This window comes from Petaurus breviceps, unplaced genomic scaffold (genome assembly GCF_028583685.1).
Source record: "Petaurus breviceps papuanus isolate PSGF00001 unplaced genomic scaffold, PetGlider_PUasm1.0 90823, whole genome shotgun sequence".
In the NCBI taxonomy this organism is placed as follows: Eukaryota; Metazoa; Chordata; class Mammalia; order Diprotodontia; family Petauridae; genus Petaurus; species Petaurus breviceps.
Genome location: NW_027187352.1, coordinates 7,206,956 through 7,225,613, shown reverse-complemented (window position 1 = coordinate 7,225,613; position 18,658 = coordinate 7,206,956). Strand labels below are relative to the sequence as shown.

At 40.6% G+C, this 18,658-nt stretch overlaps 1 long non-coding RNA gene across 1 annotated transcript; it reads left to right on the top strand.

The window, feature by feature from the left end:
* Window positions 1-95: 95 nt before the first annotated feature.
* LOC138148294 (uncharacterized) lies at window positions 96-15,269 on the top strand. Its single transcript, XR_011165018.1, has 3 exons — window positions 96-213; window positions 8,560-8,666; window positions 14,845-15,269. It is a non-coding gene; the product is annotated as an uncharacterized lncRNA (long non-coding RNA).
* Window positions 15,270-18,658: the final 3,389 nt, after the last annotated feature.

Here is an 18,658-nt window from a genome sequence, read left to right as displayed (position 1 = left end):
CTTCTCCCCTCCGGTCCAGCCCATTTGGTCCTAAAATCATCTATCTCCTTCCTTTTATCCAAGCTTTCCTCCGCCGTCCCGCCCTCAGCACCCTGCCTCCCTCCTCCTCTCCACTTCAGCTCCTCCCCATCACATCCTGGGCTAGTGGAGAAATCTCAACAGATGGTTACGAGCTCTGAGAACATCTGGAGGTTTGAGGCGATTTGCTTGGAGGTGTGTGTGTGTTTGTGTGTGTGTGTGTGTGTGTGTGTGTGTGTGTGTGTGTTGGGTGGGTTCCAGTTTCATTTCACTTAATTCAGATCACCACCCTCAACCCCCATACACACATCCCTTTAGGCAGAAATAGGACTTTTGGAATCAGAAATACGTTTAAAATGTATAAACTTTTTTTTTTTTGCACGCCCGAAGGAGCCCCCGACCTCTTAAAATCCATAGAAGGAGTGCTTGCGAGTGTCCACACAAACCTGAATACTGTCTCAAAGACTTTGCAGCCTGACTATGAGAGCAGGAGGCGACCTTAGAACAGCCTTATTAAGACTGCCGTTTCTCTTGGCACGCTTTCCTCCCAGTTACATCGTGCGCCAGGTAGTGCAAGAACCATCACCCTCATATAGAAAGAGAAACTGACATGTAGGGACTTTCCCATGCACCCTTAACTAGGTTGAGGCAAGACTCATCCCAGGTCTCTTGATTCCAAAACCCCCCACTCTTTCCCACCGGAGCTGTAAAGCTGGCAGGCAATCAGAGCTGCAAGGGGGCGGGGCGGGGGAGGGTTTAGGGAACTGTTCGAGGTGTAAAAAAACAAAAGGCAGAAATACTTTTTTTTCTTTTTAAATCGAAAAAGATTTAGGGCTAAAGACATTGCCTTTTCATTGGATTGAGACACCCTTTTTAGGATCTAGCGTTCCAAGGATGTATAAGGGAGCCTGACCGGTCTTCACTCCTTCCCTATTTTCGATCTTTAAAATGCTGAGGATTTTTTTTTTTTTGGAGATCTTTGTCTATCTGTTCCATTTGTATGTGTGTGAATACATGTTAGGGAAAGACATGAAGAGACTAGAAAAATATACAATCCCTACTCAGAGCAGAAAAAAAAAATGAATTTGCTCCACAGAGAACAAAGAAAGTAGTTTCCTTAGCCAGCCTAATAAGGGGCTTTGCAACTGAAGAGCATTCACTAAACTCGGGATAATCTGAGTCTTGATTTTATTATTATTATTGTTATTATTTTGTTAGTTTGTGGTAAAGGACAAGGGAAACCTGTCTTGTTTAACTAGAAATGAGCTCTTTCTCTCCATCTATCTGTCTCTCACTTTCTCTTGCCTCTCTTTCTCATGAGCATTTTCTTTATTTCTCCTTCTTATCTTTCATTTTTTTCCTCTGGCCTTTTTTTTTTTCTTTTAGGCTCTTTCTTTTCTTTACCACTCACCCTCTGTCTCTGTGCCTCTTCATTTTTCTCACCTTTTCTGTCTCTGTCCATCCCTGTCTTTGTCTCCCTTTTTTCCCCCAATCTCACTCCTTCCCTCCTCATATCTTCCCATATCCTTTCTTTCTATGTTTTTTTTTTCATTTAAAATCATTTATCTTTCTCCTGTTTTTAAAATTATATCCTAGGCATCTTCTTGGTGTTTTCAATGACAACACAGGGCCCCACACAAGGCAGGTATTTAGATACTACCTGTGTGGCCCTTTGGAAATTCCTTTTCCTATCTGAGCATCAATTTTCTCCTCTGTAAAATGAGGGGTTTGGAGCTAGCATTTTTTTTTCCAGCTCTGAAGTCTATAATCTTAAGTGGGCAAGTCACTTAACCCTGTTTGCCTCAGTTTCCTTACCTGGAGAAGGGCATGGAAAACCATTCCAGTATTTTTACCAAGAAAATCCCAGATGGGGTTATTAGGAGTCAGTCTCAATTCAACAACATTTACACATAGCATTTTAAAGTTTCCAAAGACATTTACAAATAATATTTCATTTGAGCCTTACAACTACCTTTACCTTGTGAAACAGGTGGAAGATAGAAGCTGAGAGAATTAAGTGACTTGCCCAGAGCCCAGAACTAGTAAATGTCTGAGAGAAGATTTGAACTCAGGTCTTCCTAATTGCAAGTTTAGCATGCTTCCCATTATTCCGCCTACTTGTCCCAGACCATTATAGTGACAGGGCAGCAACAGTGGAGCACAGCAAAGCCTAGAAGAAATAATGTTACCTTTAGGGTCAGATTCCCTAGATTGAGCCTTAGCTCTTTTCTTGACAGGTCATATGACTTTGAGCTAGTTATTTTCCCTGCTGATTTCAATTGCCTATCTGTAAAATGGGAATTATAATATTAGGACTACTAACTCTATGAGATAGTGTGTGTGTGTGCTTGTGTGCATGTGTGTTGGATATAATATTTATACTCTAGCTGTGATATTTATATCCTGGGTCCAGGTATAATAGGTGTGTAATATCTATACTCCATTATATATATCTAGGTATATGTATGCCCTATCTAGCCTCACCTACCTTAGGGTGGCTAGGTGGTACCATAGTGCACAGGAACACCTGACTTCAAATCCAGCTTCAGACACTTACTGTGTGACCCTGAGCAAGTCACTTAACTTCTGTTTGCCTTAGCTCTTAGCACAGTGCCAGGAACATAGCAGGTACTATATAAACACTTATTCTCTTCCTCATCTGAAGAGCCATTATTTATTTATTTATTTTTTAAGCAATTGGGGTTAAGTAACTTGCTCAAGGTTACACGGCCAGTTATTTCTGGGTGTGGTACTAAGTGTCTGAGCCTGGATTCCATCCCCCAGGTCATCCTGACACTGGGGCTGGTGCTCTTACTCACTGTGCTACCTGGCTGCCCCCTGAAGAGCCATTATTGGCCCATGTTACAGAGCATCACAGATTTAGAAATGGAAGGGCCCTTAGAGAACACTAAGTCCAACACTCTCATTTTACAGATGAAGAAACTGAGGCTGAAATTAAGTCACTTGCCCAGGGTCACGCACCTAGTCTGAAGCATGATTTGAACTCAGGCCTTCCTGAATCTAAGCCGAGGTAGGCCCTGAATAGAAAACAGGGGTTATGCTAAGAGACTAGCTCAGAACTAACTGGGAATGATTCGACATGCCAGCCACCAGGCTACTATTCCGGGAGTGGTAGTTTAAGTGGGAGAAGGAAGACTATAGCCAGAGGAGTTTCTTCCTGTATGTGACTTGCCTCTGACTCCACAATTCTACTAGCATTGAACAAGACAAAAGTATCCAACAGTCTCATGTTTCTTATACAATGAAACACTTACAGAGAAGTCACAGGGCAGAATCAGGAATTGCTTCCAGTAATAAAGCTTCAAGTGGAAAAGGCGCAGCATTGGGAGTGAATGCCAATTTCCAAGTTCCTTGGTCTTAGTAGACCTTTCATTTATTCATTTGTTGGCTTAGTCAACAAGCAATAATCAACTGCTTACTATATGCCAAGCACGTTGCTAGGCACAAGATATAAAGACCAGTAAAACTGAAAATGGTCCTAGTCACAAAGGAGTTCCTATTCAACAAAGACAAAAATGGAAAAGTCCCTGTGCTCATGAGGTTACACACTATTGGACCTTGACCATTCTATACTGAGAATGGAAAAGCAGATGGGGATATTGTTGCTAAACCCAGAAATATGGATATTGACTTTCTTCTGGTGAAAGTGAATGATGGGTCAGGAACTTTTGGGTTTGGGCTACACTTATGATTGGGTTATAACAACTATAGCTTGACCTGGATTAGGACTAGAGTTAAAACTATTTTAGTTAAACACCAGCCTAGGTCTGAAAGAAACCATAGGGGAATTCTTTTAATATATATCTAATTTTATCTCTTTTTCTTTAGTAATGAATTAAGACTGGACACAGTTAAACTATGCTTCTGTGTTTGACTCAATTATGCCATTCTGTTGGGGTTTGGATTTATTAAAACACAGCATGAAGGGGAGAATGATAGAGTTTTCCTGGAGTGTATGGGCTCAAGCCAAGAGTTTAATTTGATAAATCCACATAGACCACAAACCTTAGACTAAGAAAATGAACACTGACATTCAGAAGAGAGATAGAACAGGGGTACAGAGATTCTTAAAGCTCTGTGAGAATAATAGAAAGCTTAACAATCCCCCTGCTGCTTGTTCAGGCACATAACTGCCTGACAGAATATGGGACCATTCAGAGCCATGTTTTTGTGAAGCTGAATCAGACTAGTGCCTAGCAGTGCCCCCTGGTGGGTTAAATGCAATCAACAAAAGCATGTTTGTATAAACCAGTTTGTGATTGTAGAGATTTGTGTTTCCCAGAAAACTGAAAAGGTTGGTTTTGTACAAAGGATCAAGGTGAGAAAAAAAAAAGCAAAACAACGAGGTAGCAGGGGATTCGGCTCTTGTCATTGTCATTCTTTTTGCTTTCATAGGGCCATGAAATATCAGAGTTGTAAGAAAATTCAGAGGGCACACAATTCAAAATGTACCTGAATAGGAAATCTCTCTGTAACATCTCTGACAAAGGGTCAGCCAGGCATCTGTTTGAAGACCTCCATTGAAAGGAAAGTCACTATCTCATGTGGCAGTTTATTTCGTTTTTGGAAATTGTTAGGGAGTTTTTCTTTACATCTGCCTCTGCAGCTTTTATTCATTAATCCTAGTTGTAGATGAAGTGGATTTTTTTTCAGTCCACTTTGTTTATCAGTTTTTCTTAGTTAAAAGGGAAGAGTCAGTGGAAGAGGAAGTTGATAGGAAAGAACCATGATATAAAAAACCAAAGGTGACAATAAAAAAATTAGAAGTTGAAACTAAATTGAAGGATGAATTACAAGTTCCACTTGGAGAGGCAAATGAAGGAATTTGCAAATAAAGGAGAATTGGTTTTTGTCATGCCTGAAGACAAAAAGGACACTTAATTTCATGGGACACTTAGCTATTTTGTTTTGTGTTGCTTATAATAAGCATTTACAAAAAGACCATCATGAAGATAATTGTAAGACCTTCCAAATTAAATGAACACATATTATAATCCTAAATGCTACATCGCAAAGATGGGAATAGGGGAAGATGGGAAAAAATGGAAAACATGGTTCAGAAGTAAGAAATGAGAAAGACCACTAGGTTGCAGATTATACAGAAGTTTCACAACTGTGTGACATTAATACATTCCTTACAAGAGTCAGGAGGCACAGAACATGGCAAATACTAAGTAAAATCATAAAGCCTCTCTAAAATTGATTACATTTTAGCAGAAAGGAAATCTTTGGTTACTGATTTTGGAGTCACTTCCAAATCAGTTGTCTATGCACAATCAGACTGTTAGAAGAAAGATAGATTAGATTAGAAAGAAAGATTAGAAGAAAGATAAAAATCAATAACAAATTAGAAGAAATAAAAATTAGGATATGACACACATGTTTAAGAATTATTGAAATATAATAAAAATATTCTTTAAAGAAATAAAGAACAACTCCAATAATTGGAGGGACATCCACTCCTTGTTTTGGGGCTATACAAATAGAATAAAAGTGATAATTCTAACTAAATTAAAATACACAACAAAGCTACCAAGCAGGTACACTATAGAGTTAGACAAAATACTAACAAAATTGATTTGGATGAATAAAAAACATAGAACTTCAAGGGAAATAATGGAGAAAAATAGGACTAGAGGAAGATGAGCACTTCTAGACCTCAAATTATCCTATAAAGCAGAAATTATTAAAACAATTTGGGAATGGCTAAAAAATAAAGAAGCAGATCAGTACAACAGATTAGATAAGAAAGAACCAGAAAAGAGTTAATTTGATCACCTAGGGAAGAACTCCTTATCTGTCAGAAACAGCAATTTGGAAGACTTCAGATTTAAAACAGCAGCTTACACCACACAGCACAGTAAGTTCAAAGTGGATGTATAACCGGAATACAATAGAAAAAATTAGAAAAGAACAACATTAGGAATCTTTTGCAACTATGGCTAGAAGAGAGTCCTTATAAAGGAGAAATAGAACAGTCACAAAAGAAGATAATTTTGATTACATGGAATTAAAAAGCTTTTGCATGAATAAAATCAATTCAACTAAGGTAAGAAGAGAAGCTGTTGATTAAGAAGATATGATATGCAATTGAATTAACTTTGACCTGACCTATTTAAGGAAATTGTTGACCCTGAAAAATGGGAATTGCATTTTTTAAAGAAAAAAAAAAGGGGGGTGGCTAGGTGGCACAGTGAATAGAGCCCCTGCCTTGGAGTCAGGAGGACTTGAGTTCAAAACCGGCCTCAAATGCTTAACACTTACTAGCTGTGTAACCTTGGGCAAGTCACTTAACCCCAATTGCCCTGTTTTCTCCCCTCCAAAAAGAAAAAAAAAAGCAAAAAGCAAAACCCCGAAAACAAACCAGATATTGACAAGGGCTACCACCATTTCTTAAGAAGTTTGACTGATGTAAATCAGTTTCAGAGAGGGAAAAAGGAGTCTACAAACCTCCTAAGTCAACAAATATATGACATCCTAATGGGTGAAGAACTATGACAGTCAAAGACAACAGTAGTTTAGAATTTAAACTAATCTGCAGAATCTTACAGAGAAGGATGGGGAAAGCTTATGGAGGTATAATGCAGGAACAAAAACAAATGAGGAGAAAACAAATTTAAAGAGAATTTGATGAGAGACCCAATTAAGTCATATCTTCATGAGACCATTTTAGGAGAAATCTGGAAGCAAGACCAAAAAAAAGATGAAAAATGTAAATCTGTCAAAATTTCTATAACAAACTCTTTTTTCACCCATCATTGACAGTAGGGCTACTATATCTCAGCTTTGACGAGTTATATGAGGAAGCAGAGATGGCATTAAACAAAGATGGGAAAAGCAGCTGGTTTAGGCTAAGTATTCACAGAAGAGATATGTGCTAGAGGGAATTAAATTTTGAGGGCACTGAGGGATCGATTTCCCTTATATCTTAAAGACAGGAGGTAACAAAATGTTGGAAAAAATCTCAAACATTATTACAGATAAAAAGTGATAGAAAATCAATAACTAATGATCCATTTGCCTACTTTCTCTGGTGAGAATATGAGAAGGCTTTCACAAATGATCCTCTCTGGCAGACCATGTTTTTATAGTCACATCATTGAAGGAAAGGTGCTGAGAATACAAGATTTTACTATAATTATTGTTAGCTGAGAGATAGCCTGGCATTGTGGATATAATATTGGTCTTAGAGCAAGTCAGAAGTGTATTTGAATTTTGCCTCCAATGCTGACCAGATTTATTATCATGGACAAATATTTTAATCTCCTCATCTCAGTTTCCTCATCTGTAAAATGAAAAATACTTGTTATCTACTTCAAAGGGTGATTGTAAGAATCAGATTAAATGATGTATGTAAGATACTTTTCCAATCTTAAGGCACTACATCAATTAGCACATCATAAAATTGCTTTGTTGTTTATCTTTCTTTTTCAAAGAGGATCAATGACATCACGGGGGGGGGGAGGGGGAGATGCCTTGACTTGAGTGTGACTTGGATTTAAGTGTGTCAGAGTTTCTCACAAAGTTGTCACCCTCACTCTTCCAGAGTCATCAAAGTCCAGTGGAGGACTGGAGATGACCTAAGATATAGTGGATGACCTTGATGTTTTCCATGTCTGGCCAAGCTCTAAGCATTCCAGAGCGCCTGCATCAGCTGCCTTCATGATCATTAGAACAAACTATTCTCATCTGCCCATTCTTCTGTGGGAAGTTTTCACATGCTTTGGGTAGATATCCCCCTAACTCACTGATAGGTTTGAGTCCCATAGGCTCCTCTCAACCTGGTTAAACCCATCTGCCAAGATGGTTTTACCAGGGTTTGGCTGCTGTGCATACTAGAGTTTCTTGGAGCCACATGTGGGAAAAGATGGACAATGGTGATTGAGGGCTCCTCACGACATTAGCACTAGCACGGAGAGGAGAAATCATTGTGGAGAAGCAGCCCACCTTGCTCACTACCCCCAGAAACAACTTCTGGGCAATTGCCAGCAACAGGCAGATAAGCACAGGAGATCTAGGAAGGACAGTAACCCCCAATCAGGAGTCCTGCTGCCAGCCCAGCCTTAAGTCATTATTCTGGGAAGTAATCTCTGTGCAAATGTAGCCTGGCAATCATTACTGTAGGTGGTACTGCGACAGCTACTGATAATCCAGAAAAGAACATTCTTGCCACCAAAGTCTTTGGTACTGTTGTATGGTTCAACACCAGCAGTTTATATCATTTGATCAGCTTGAAATGACCTTAAAGAAGAGGTGTTCCTGTCTCCTTTGCAGTTGTACCCTAAAGGACTGTGGAACCTTTCCACTGGATTTGCAGCTGAAACCTTCCATAGGTATTGGCTGAGGAAGTTGATAGATCCTTTTCTTCCCTTTATGAGACTGATTTACATTAGTTATGTGTTATTTCCCCCAGTGGAATGTGAATTCTTGGTAGCAGGTATTAGAAATTCCATATACATCACAGCACTCTGCATATAGTAAGCACTTAATAAATGCTTTTTTTCATTCATTCATTTGAAGAAATATCTATACCAGTCAAAAACCATGGAGGACAGTGAAAAGGGCACTGGATTTGGAGTCAGTAGACCTGGAATCCTAATTTTGTCATATTGCCTATGTGACTTTGGGTAAGTCATGTCATTCTCTTTGTGCCTTGGTTTTCTCATTTGGAAAGTGGGCAGTTTAGACTAGATGACCCCAAATTAAAAGTCCCTTTTGGCTCTCAATCTGTTGGAGCTTTTGAAGTATGCTTGAAAGACTGTCTTGAGGAAGATGGATTAGGCTCTTTCTATGTAGACCCAGAAAGCAGAACCAGGAAACACATGGTAACAATTAGAGTGACTTGTAAATGAAACGGGATACTTCAGGAGGTAGAAGTTTCCTCCTCATTGAAGGTATGTCAGCAGAAACTACATGGTTATTTGTGAAGTATATTATAGCAGGGAATCCTTTTATGTATAGGTTGTACTAGATAGCTGCTGGTGTCCCTTCCAGTGAGAGCTCAAGGAAGCAGCTAGGTAGTATAGCAGATAGAGTGCTGTGGCTAAAGTCCAAAAGACCCAAGTTCAAATCCCATCTTAGACATTTACTATCTGTGTGACCTTGGACAAGTCACTTAGCCTTTGTTTGCCTATATAGTTTCCTCAACTATATAATGAGAACAACGATGTTTTTATTAATAGAGATAATGATAGCACATACCTCACGGGGTTACTTTGAAGATTAAATGAAATAAATTTTGCCAAGTGCTTAGCCCAATGTCTGGAACACAGCAAGTGCTTAATAAATGCTGCCTTCCTTCCTTCCTTCCTTCCTTCCTTCCTTCCTTCCTTCCTTCCTTCCTTCCTTCCTTCCTTCCTTCCTACAAGGAGACAAGGGATTGGAGGTTAGACAACAGTTGACAATAGACTGAGCTGTATTTTCCTCCTGAGATTCAGGGTTGAGAAGGATATACACCTGAGAATTGGGCAATGATGATTCTGTGTCATGAGGCCAGGCATGGTAGTGTCCTCTGCAGCACCCTTACAGCCCTGCCCTATTCTCCTAGGCGTTCCTGCTGTCTCAGGGCTGTGGTCAAGATCATGAGATTAGAACCACAAAAACAGCTGACATTGAGATATAGCTTTAACCTTTGCCAACTGCATTACCTATATTATCTTATTTGACCTACATGACAACTTTGTGGGTGGTGATACAGAGTGCTATTATTATCTTCATTGTAGGGGGTGATGTTGAGGGTTAGCTCTAAGGGGTCTGACATGGGTGTGAATCCATGCCAAGGACCCCCTTGAGCCTTGTTCCCACCTGCCTGGGCCCATTATCTCAGAAAGTTGACTCACCACCCTCTGTTCATTCTCACTCTGTGCAAGGGAGGTTCAGAACATTCTGGTGGTCCCAGAAACCCTGGCTGCTTAAGCGATGTAGATAAAGTACCGTAGTGATGCATGAGATAAGAAAGCAGGGAAGCATCCCACGGGAGTAGCCTCCTGCAAAGTTGCAAGTTAGGTGTCTCATGTAACAAACTACATGAAGTTTTCCATGAGAAAGTATGATGTAAGTGCTTCAGCTACAGTATATAAACCCTGACCCTCAGATGCTTAATTGGGATTTGCCTAGCATGCATGCAATAAATGTATGAATGCTTTCAGTCTCTACCTGGCCCACGATTCTTCATCCGTTTACGCTCTTATGTTTGGTTGGTGCTGCAAGGTGAAGGCATCACTTCATTTTCTGGATGAAGAGACTGACTACACCCCACATGTAGCAAGTATTGGAGCTGGATCATCTGTTTGTAATTCCTGGGATACTTCCTACTACTCAACAATGTTTTTTATCTGACCTATTCCTAGAACTTAGGTTCTTTAACTTCATCATTTGAAGTATCGCTTGTATTGTAAGAAGCTCTGAACTGCTGGAAAGGTAAGAAAAAAAATGTTGATGGGGAAAAAAAATCAACCACATCAAATCCATTTACCTCCAAGAAACCCACAGGCCTGTGTCAACCTGACACCTGTCTGTAGAATCTTCCTGTGGGGTAGAAGCAGGACCTCCCTGTGGCTCCGACTTTCACCTCCCCCAATCCATGTAAAAAGGGGACTCTGAACAAACTTTGGAGCTGCAGAACCCACAAAATGACACAGAGAAGCTAACCTCCTGCTGAGGACAGCCCAGCAGGCCAGAATCGACCAGCATAGTGCTCTGGGAGCTGAGTCCAGCCCCACGCTGAGGCTTTAGCCCCAGGGCCTGATCAGCCACCCAGCTGGAGGGACTCCAGATCAGCAGCAGCTGTGGCCATTTCCAGATTTATCAACACATAGATTCAAAGGACAAAGTGAGAGGTCAGTGCAGTATGGACTTTGGGACCCAGTAAGTGGGAGTGCGTGGCTTTTGCCCCTGGGGTGAGAAGCCGCTGAACCGCCCAGCACAGCCAGCCAGCGCCTTGTGGCAGCTTCAGCTCCTGGCCTGAAGAGTGTAGGGGGACCAAGCACCAGTCTGAGGGGTAATCGCTCTTGCTTCAACCTTCTTGGATCTGGATTGCAGTCTAGGGTGGAGGTCCTGGGGTGTGTGTCCAGCTTGCCAGAGCATGTGGAGACCTCAGAGAGGGCACTCATCTAACTCCAGCATTTGGGATGAAAGTTCCCCTGTCTGGTGGCACAGTCCTACTATGGCAAAAAGCCCAGGGGTCAAGGGACTCAGGGGCGACATGACCAAAGGAAACAAAGCAGACAGAAGATCCCCACGTTACACTCCTATTTTGGGGACAAAAAGGAGCAAAGCATGGAACAGGAGGAAGACAGTGAAGTCAGAACTCCTGCACCAAAAGCTTCTAAGGAAAATACAAGCTGGTTACAGGCCATAGAGGACCTTAAGAAGCATATAAGAGAAGTGGAGGAAAAATTGGGAAGAGAAATGGGAACAATGCAAGAAAATTGCAAAATGAGAATCAACAGCCTGACTGAGGAAAATACTACCTTAAAAAATAGACTAACTCAAATGGCAAAAGAGGCTCAAAAAGGCAATGAGGAGAAGAATGCCTTAAAAAGCTGAATTTTCCAGATGGAAAAAGAATCTCAAAAGGTCACCGAGGAGAATCATTGCTTCAGAATTAGATTGGAGCAAATAGAAGCTAATGACAAATGAAAGAATAGAAGCCAATGTGAAATATCTCATGAGAAAAACCACTGACCTGGAAAATAGATCCAGGAGAGATAATTTAAAAATTATTGGGTTACCTGAAAGCCATGATCAAAGTAAGAACCTAGAAATTATCCTCCAGGAAGTTCTCAAAGAAAACTGTCCTGATGTTTTAGAACCAGAGGGCAAAATAGACGTTGAAAGAATCCACTGATCACCTGCTGAAAAAGATCCCAAAAAGAAAACTCCTAGGAATATTATAGCCAGGTTCCAGAATTCCCAGATGAAGGAGAGAGTATTACAAGCAGCCAGGAAGAAACAATTTGAATATTGTGGAAACACAATCAGGATAACCCAGGATCTGGCAGCTTTTACACTGAGGGATCAAAAGGCTTGGAATATGATATTCCGGAGGTCAAAAGAGCTGGGATTAAAACCCAGAGTCACCTACCCAGCAAAACTGAGTATCATGTTTCAGGGGAAAATATGGTCATTCAGTGGAATAGAGGACTTTCAAGCATTCTTGCTGAAAAAAAAAAACAGAATTGAATAGAAAATTTGACATTAAGATACAAGAAGCAAGGGAAACATGAGAAGATAAACAGCGAAAAGAAATCATAAGGAACTTATCAAAGTTGAACTATTAACATTCCTACATGGAAAAACAATAATTATAACTTATGAAACTTTTCTCAGTAATTGAAGGGGAAAAAATATATATATATTTCTATTTCTATATATGAGGGTTTATGGGCATATGAATACATATATGAATGTGTATATATGTTTACAGGTATACATAGATAGAGGGCACAGGACCAATTTAACAGGAAGGGATGATACTTAAAAGGTGAAATTAAGAGTTGAGAGAGGAATATAATGAGAGGAGATGGGGAGAGACAGAATTTGGTTAACTATCTCATATAGAAGAGGCAAGGGAAAATGGTCACGATGGAGGGGAAGAACAGGAAGGCAAAAGGGAATGGGTCAACATTTTTCCCATTGAATTTGGCTTGAGGAGGGAATGAAATACACACTAAATAGGGTATCTCACCCTCCAGGAGAGTAGGGAGGGAAGGGGATGAGAGGGGGGATGATGGAAGGGAGGGCAGGCTGGGGGGGAGAGGGAAGTTGGAAGCACCCATTTTTGAAAAGGGACAGGATCAAAGCAGAGAATAGAACAAGTGGAAGGTGGGATAGGAGGGAGGGAAATAGTCAGTCTTTTACAATCTATCTACTAGGTTATTGTTTTGCATTAGCCACACATGTACAACCTATACTGAACTGCTTATCTTCCCAGTAAGGGTGGGTGACAAGAGAGGAAGGGAATGAATCTGGAATTCAAAGTTTTAAAATCAAATATTCAAATATTTATATACTATTATTAATACTATTTTACATGTAATTGGGAAATAAGATATACAGGCACTAGGGCATAGAGATCCACCATGCCCTCCTGGAAAAGTCAAAGGGGGCATGGGAGAAGATATGGGAAAGAGCAGATTGGAGGAGGGGACATCCTGTGGGACTGCTATTTTGGGGCAATGGGTAGGGGAAAAACGGGGAGAAAATTTGTAACTCAAAATCTGGCAGAAATGAATGATGTAAATCAGAAGTTAATAAAGCATTTGGAAAAAAATTAAAAAAAAAATCTTCCTGTGGAAAAGCAAGCCCTGCCTCTCTCCACCTTTCTCTGAAGGGCTCCTGTGTAATGTAGAAGGAAATAACAAGGGTCTCTTAACACAAAGCAGGGATCTCCTGGCTACATTTGGGCAAGAGTAACCTCATTATAAAGTTCAGACAGGATCAAATGATGCAATATATGTGAAGCACTTTCTTTTTCGCCACCTTCAGGTAAGCTGCTCATTATAGTTAATAAATTAGTCAATGGGTGTGGAACATTCATATACTGATAGATTTGACTGACATTGGCCTCCTTTGCTGTTCCATGTAGAAGACATGCCATGTCTTGGCTCTGGGCATTTTCTCTGGCTTTCCCCCACATCTGGAATACTCTTCCTCATCTCTGACTCCTGGCATCTTAAGGCTTCCTTCAAGTCCCAAATAAAAAGCCATCTTCTATAGGAGACCTTTCCTAGTTCGCCTTAATGCTAATGCCTTCCCTTTGAAATTATTTTCAATTTATCATGTAATATTTGATATATATGGATAACATGTAGATATGAATAGATGTTATTCAGATGATATGTATGATCATATATATATATATCCTGTGTATATATGTATATATCTTATTCATTTATCATAAATAATCATATCAAGGGTATCTAGATATCTATATCTTGTTCTTACATAATTGTTTTCGTATTATCTCCTCAATTAGATTGTGAATTCCTGGAGAGTAGAGGCTGTTTTTTGCCTTTCTTGGTTTCCCCAGAGCTTAGCACCTTGCCTTGTATATAGTAGGTGATTAATAAATACGTCTTGATTTTATGTGCTAGTTTGCTGAGATTTTTTTTCTTTTCTTTTTTTAAATTATAAAGTATGGTCCCCTTATGAGTGGGGGAGGTATAGGGGAAGGTAAAGGATGTATTTGGAAATGAAGATGATGTTAAAACAAACTATTATCAACAAAATAAAAAAAATTTATAATAAATTGATCAGCAGAGTTTGGAAGTCCAGCACAATATCTTGCCACATTGTTGTTCAATCGTGTCTGACTTTTCATGACCCTGTGGACCTTAGCACACTATTATTGTCTGTGGGGTTTTCTTGGCAAAGATACAGGAGTGGTTTGCCCTTTCCTTCTCCAGTAGATTAAGGCAAACAGATTAAGTTACTTGCCCGGGTCACACACCTAGTGAATATCTGAAGTTAGATTTGAACTCAGGTCTTCTTGACTCCAGGGCTGGCACCGTATCTGCTGAGCTATCTCCTTGCCTTGATCTTACCATGTACCAGGAATTTAATAAATATTTCTTGAATTGGATCAAATTGAAGATCAAGGTGCCAACACATGGGGAAGGCTGGAAGTCAGGAGACTTCAGTTTGAGTCTTGGGTCTTCTTCCAATTTGCTGTGTGACCTTGGACAACTTGTTTCCCCTCTCTGAGTTTCCATCTCCTTTAAAGGTTGAACTTGATGCTATCTAAAGACCCTCCTGTCTCTCACATTCAATGTGTTAAGCTCACTTCTGGCTCTGATGTTCTAGGTGCTTAGGCCTCTTCTAACCCTGGCATGAAGATGATCACAGAAATGGAAGCAGCCTTGGGCATCACATGGTTCTACCCTCTCATTCTGTAGATGAAGAAACTGGTCTGGCAAGAGTGAATGATGAGGAAATTGGAATGGGACATACAGGTGGAAAAACCAGCAGTTGAACCAAACATTGACTCCAAATCTAATGTTTGGTATTTTTCTCCCCACCCCCTACCCCCCAGTCTTCTGTCCTAAGGCCTTTTTCAGTTTAGACATTCAATGAGATTAATTGGTTGGAGACATGTGATCTGGACTGGGCCTTCTCAGGCCTAAGACAAAAGATAGAGCCTTGTGAATATGAATATATGTTGTGCAAACCTCTCTGAGCCTCAGTTTCCTCATTGTTTATAGTGGAAATATAGCTCTTTGGAACTTGAAGGCTTGAGTTTAAAATCCTTCCTCTGACACTCGCCCAGGATCTATCAAAAGGGGATAATTATACCTTCACCCTCTACCTCCCTCCCTAGGGTTACTGGGAGCCAAGTCTGTAAACCTCAGAGCAACACAGAGAAACCAGCTGCTTTGATTTACTTGGACTACTCCAATAGACCTCCTGATTGGTTGTGTTTGTAGGAAGTTATACAGCCTACCTCATTAGCTTTTCTCTCCAAATCTACCTTCTCTTGGCTGTCAAACACTGACCAGAAAGCCCTCTTCATCCAATGTATTGCAAAGAAATTATAAGATCTCTGCCCATTTTTCTCCTTCTAGCTGTCAGACCACCTGGCAGGTGTGAAGTTAACATAGTATCAGAAGAGGCAAAAGTGAATAAAAGAAAAAAGGAGTAGGGAAGGTTGGAGGGGAAGACTGGTCAGAAGCATATCATCTGTACGGCTCTAAGTACTGGGATTTGGTTTAGGCATCAGAAGGTTAAAATGTTCTTCCCATTTGTCATCCATTGTACTTATGTTTTGGGGGAAAGGCCTCTGACCTTGGAGACCTGCATTCGAACCGCCAGCTCCAGTCACCATTTACTACCGTGTTTCCCCGATAATAAGACACTGTCTTATTATTTTTTTGGACATAAAAACACCAGAGGGCTTATTTTCAGGGGAGGGTTATTTTAATGAACATTGACAGCAATTTTAATAAACAGGTAAATGTGAACAAAAAAATGTACCTTTATTCAATAAGCAAATCACTGGGGAAGAACAGGATGACACGCTCACTGCTGCAGCTCTGATTGGATGCAGCTCGGAGAGCGGCGTGCGTTTCACGGGGGGGGAGGGGACGGTGCATACAGAGGGTACCGTAATGTAGCGTGTAGCGCAGGGGATCACCTTCACTACAGTAGCAATCTCAATAGGGCTTATTTTCAGGGGGAGGGCTTATTTTAGAGGAATCTTACACAGTAAGGGGAGGGCTTATTTTCGGGATAGGTCTTATTATCGGGGAAACACGGTAGCTAGGTGAGTTTGGGCAATACAGTTTCCATTTCTGGCTTTGTTTTCCTGCTCTGTCAAATGGGCATATTTGGGCTTCTTCATGGAGTTATAAGAAAAGTGCTTGATAAACTGTAAAACACTATTGAAAACGGAGCTAGTATTTTGATTTGTAATTTGATTAGATGGAGATTTTGCTGAAAATAATCAGTATTTATATGGCACTTTAAGGTTTGTGAATTTCTTAACAAATGTCTCATTTGAACATCATGTTCATAGTGTGTAGACTTAGAAGGGACCTTACAGATTATCTAGGAAAGACCCCTCTCATTTCATAGAAGAGAAAACCGAGGTCCAAATAGGTAAATTGGTCAACCTGTCACAGCCAGTTAGTGGTAGAACAGGTCTGAGAACCCCAGACATCTGACCCAAGCTTTTTTTCCACCAGACTCCTCCCAACACGGAGGAGGCCTCATGTCATCCCTAGGCAGTGAATTAGCTCTACTGTAGATGACGAGACAGGGATTCAGCAGGTGAGAGAGGGAGGTGCTGGCACCTTTTGGGGCATGGGTTTTTAGTTTTTGTTGAGGTGTTCCCAACCCCTCTGGGAGTCTGTTGAAGCCCGTGGACCCCTTTTCAGAATAACTGAAAGCAATACTACATTTCAGTTCTAGGTTAGTGGAAATAAAAACCCCACTTTCTTTTCCCCACCTAAATTCATGAACCACTTGAAATTTCTCCATGAATTGTGGACCCCAGCTTAAGTTTAGATGGTTGAGATGAAGACTATAGAAAATGACTCCTGTGGTTGTCCAGTGGCACTGGAGTGGGGAGGGGCAAAGGTTAGAAAAGGTGCTTGGAAGGCTCCTAGGTGGTGAAGGAGAAAGAATGTTGGATGTGGAGTCAGGAAGACAGAGTTCAAATCCCGTCTCATTAACTGTGTGATGTTGGGCAGGTCATTGAACCTTTCCCATGCCCAGTTTTCTCATCTATAAAATGGGAATAATAATAGCCCCTGCGTCATGTGGCTGTTGTGAGAACCAAATGAGAAAACATGTATAGAGTGCTTCACAAACCTTAAAGTACTAACGAAAGTACTATTATTATTGTTGTATACAGTTATATATCATGTACAATTCCCCAGAGCTGGATCATCCGAATGGATTTAAGGCAGCCCAATGTAATTGAAAGAGCCGGGAGTGGGCAGCAATGAGAAGACCTAGGTAGTTGTGGGGAACCTGATGCCTCGAGGTCATACATAGCCTTCTAGGTCCTCGGGTGTGGCCCTTTACAGAATCCAAACTTCAGGGAATGTATTTGTTCTGTGAAGTTTGGATTCAAAGGGCCGCACCGAGGACCTAGAAGGCTACATGTGGCCTTGAAGCCGTAGGTTCCCCACCCCTGACCTAGGTTGTAGTCCTGACTTTGGGGTAAAATCACTGTATAATTTTGGACAAACTATTTCTTTTTTTGAGGCTCAGTTATCTCATCTATCAAAAGGGATGATAATCCCTCTCTGTTTCATAGGGTCGGTAAGAGGCTTAGGTAAGGGTTTTGTTTTGGTCTAGATCTCTGATTTCATAGGTGGAGGGGGCTCTTTGAGGCATAAACTTCTCTTACCAATTCAGATCAGTGACTCCTCAGGAATTTACAGTTTTAGAGAGTTGTACTGTTAAGTAACTTACTCTAGATCACATGATCAGCATGAGTCTGAGGCTGAACTTCAAATCAGGTCTTCCCAACTCCAAGGCCAGTCTATTTATTAATCAACCAATCAATTAATTCAGCTGTTCATTCATTCATTCATTCATTCAGCAAGCATATAGTAAATGCCTACTATGTGCCAGTCACTATATTAGACAAAGGGTACAGAGAAAAAAACAAAAGAGTCTCTGCTCTCAAGGAACTTAATTCAAAGGCAGGAAAAAGGAGGCCCCAACATATAGTAATTTTGGCTAGAGGCACCAGCGATGGAAGGGATAAAGAAAGTTTAATTAATCTGAACCAATCTGACTGATGCTGCTAGATTCCACATATATAATTCTTCTGCTAGGGTCTCAAAGCTTCCCTTGACCAGATAGGAACCTGAGCTTGATCCCCAGGGCCTTTCTCCAAGGTCCTTTTCCCCCAGGACACCATGCTTTCTCTCTAGAGGTAAGATACATAATTATAAAATGAGAGGGAGTAATATCATCACTCTAGTCCAAAGGCCAAGGCGTGTGAATAGCTCTATTAAATAGAACCCTTCCTTCTCCCAGACTGGAACTTTATTTGCATTTTTACTACAATCGAGACCAATCCCAGGTTAAACTGCAAAGTAAGTCACTAATAATAATAGGATTAGGGACTAGACCTGTAATTTCATTAATATAGAGAACTCAATTT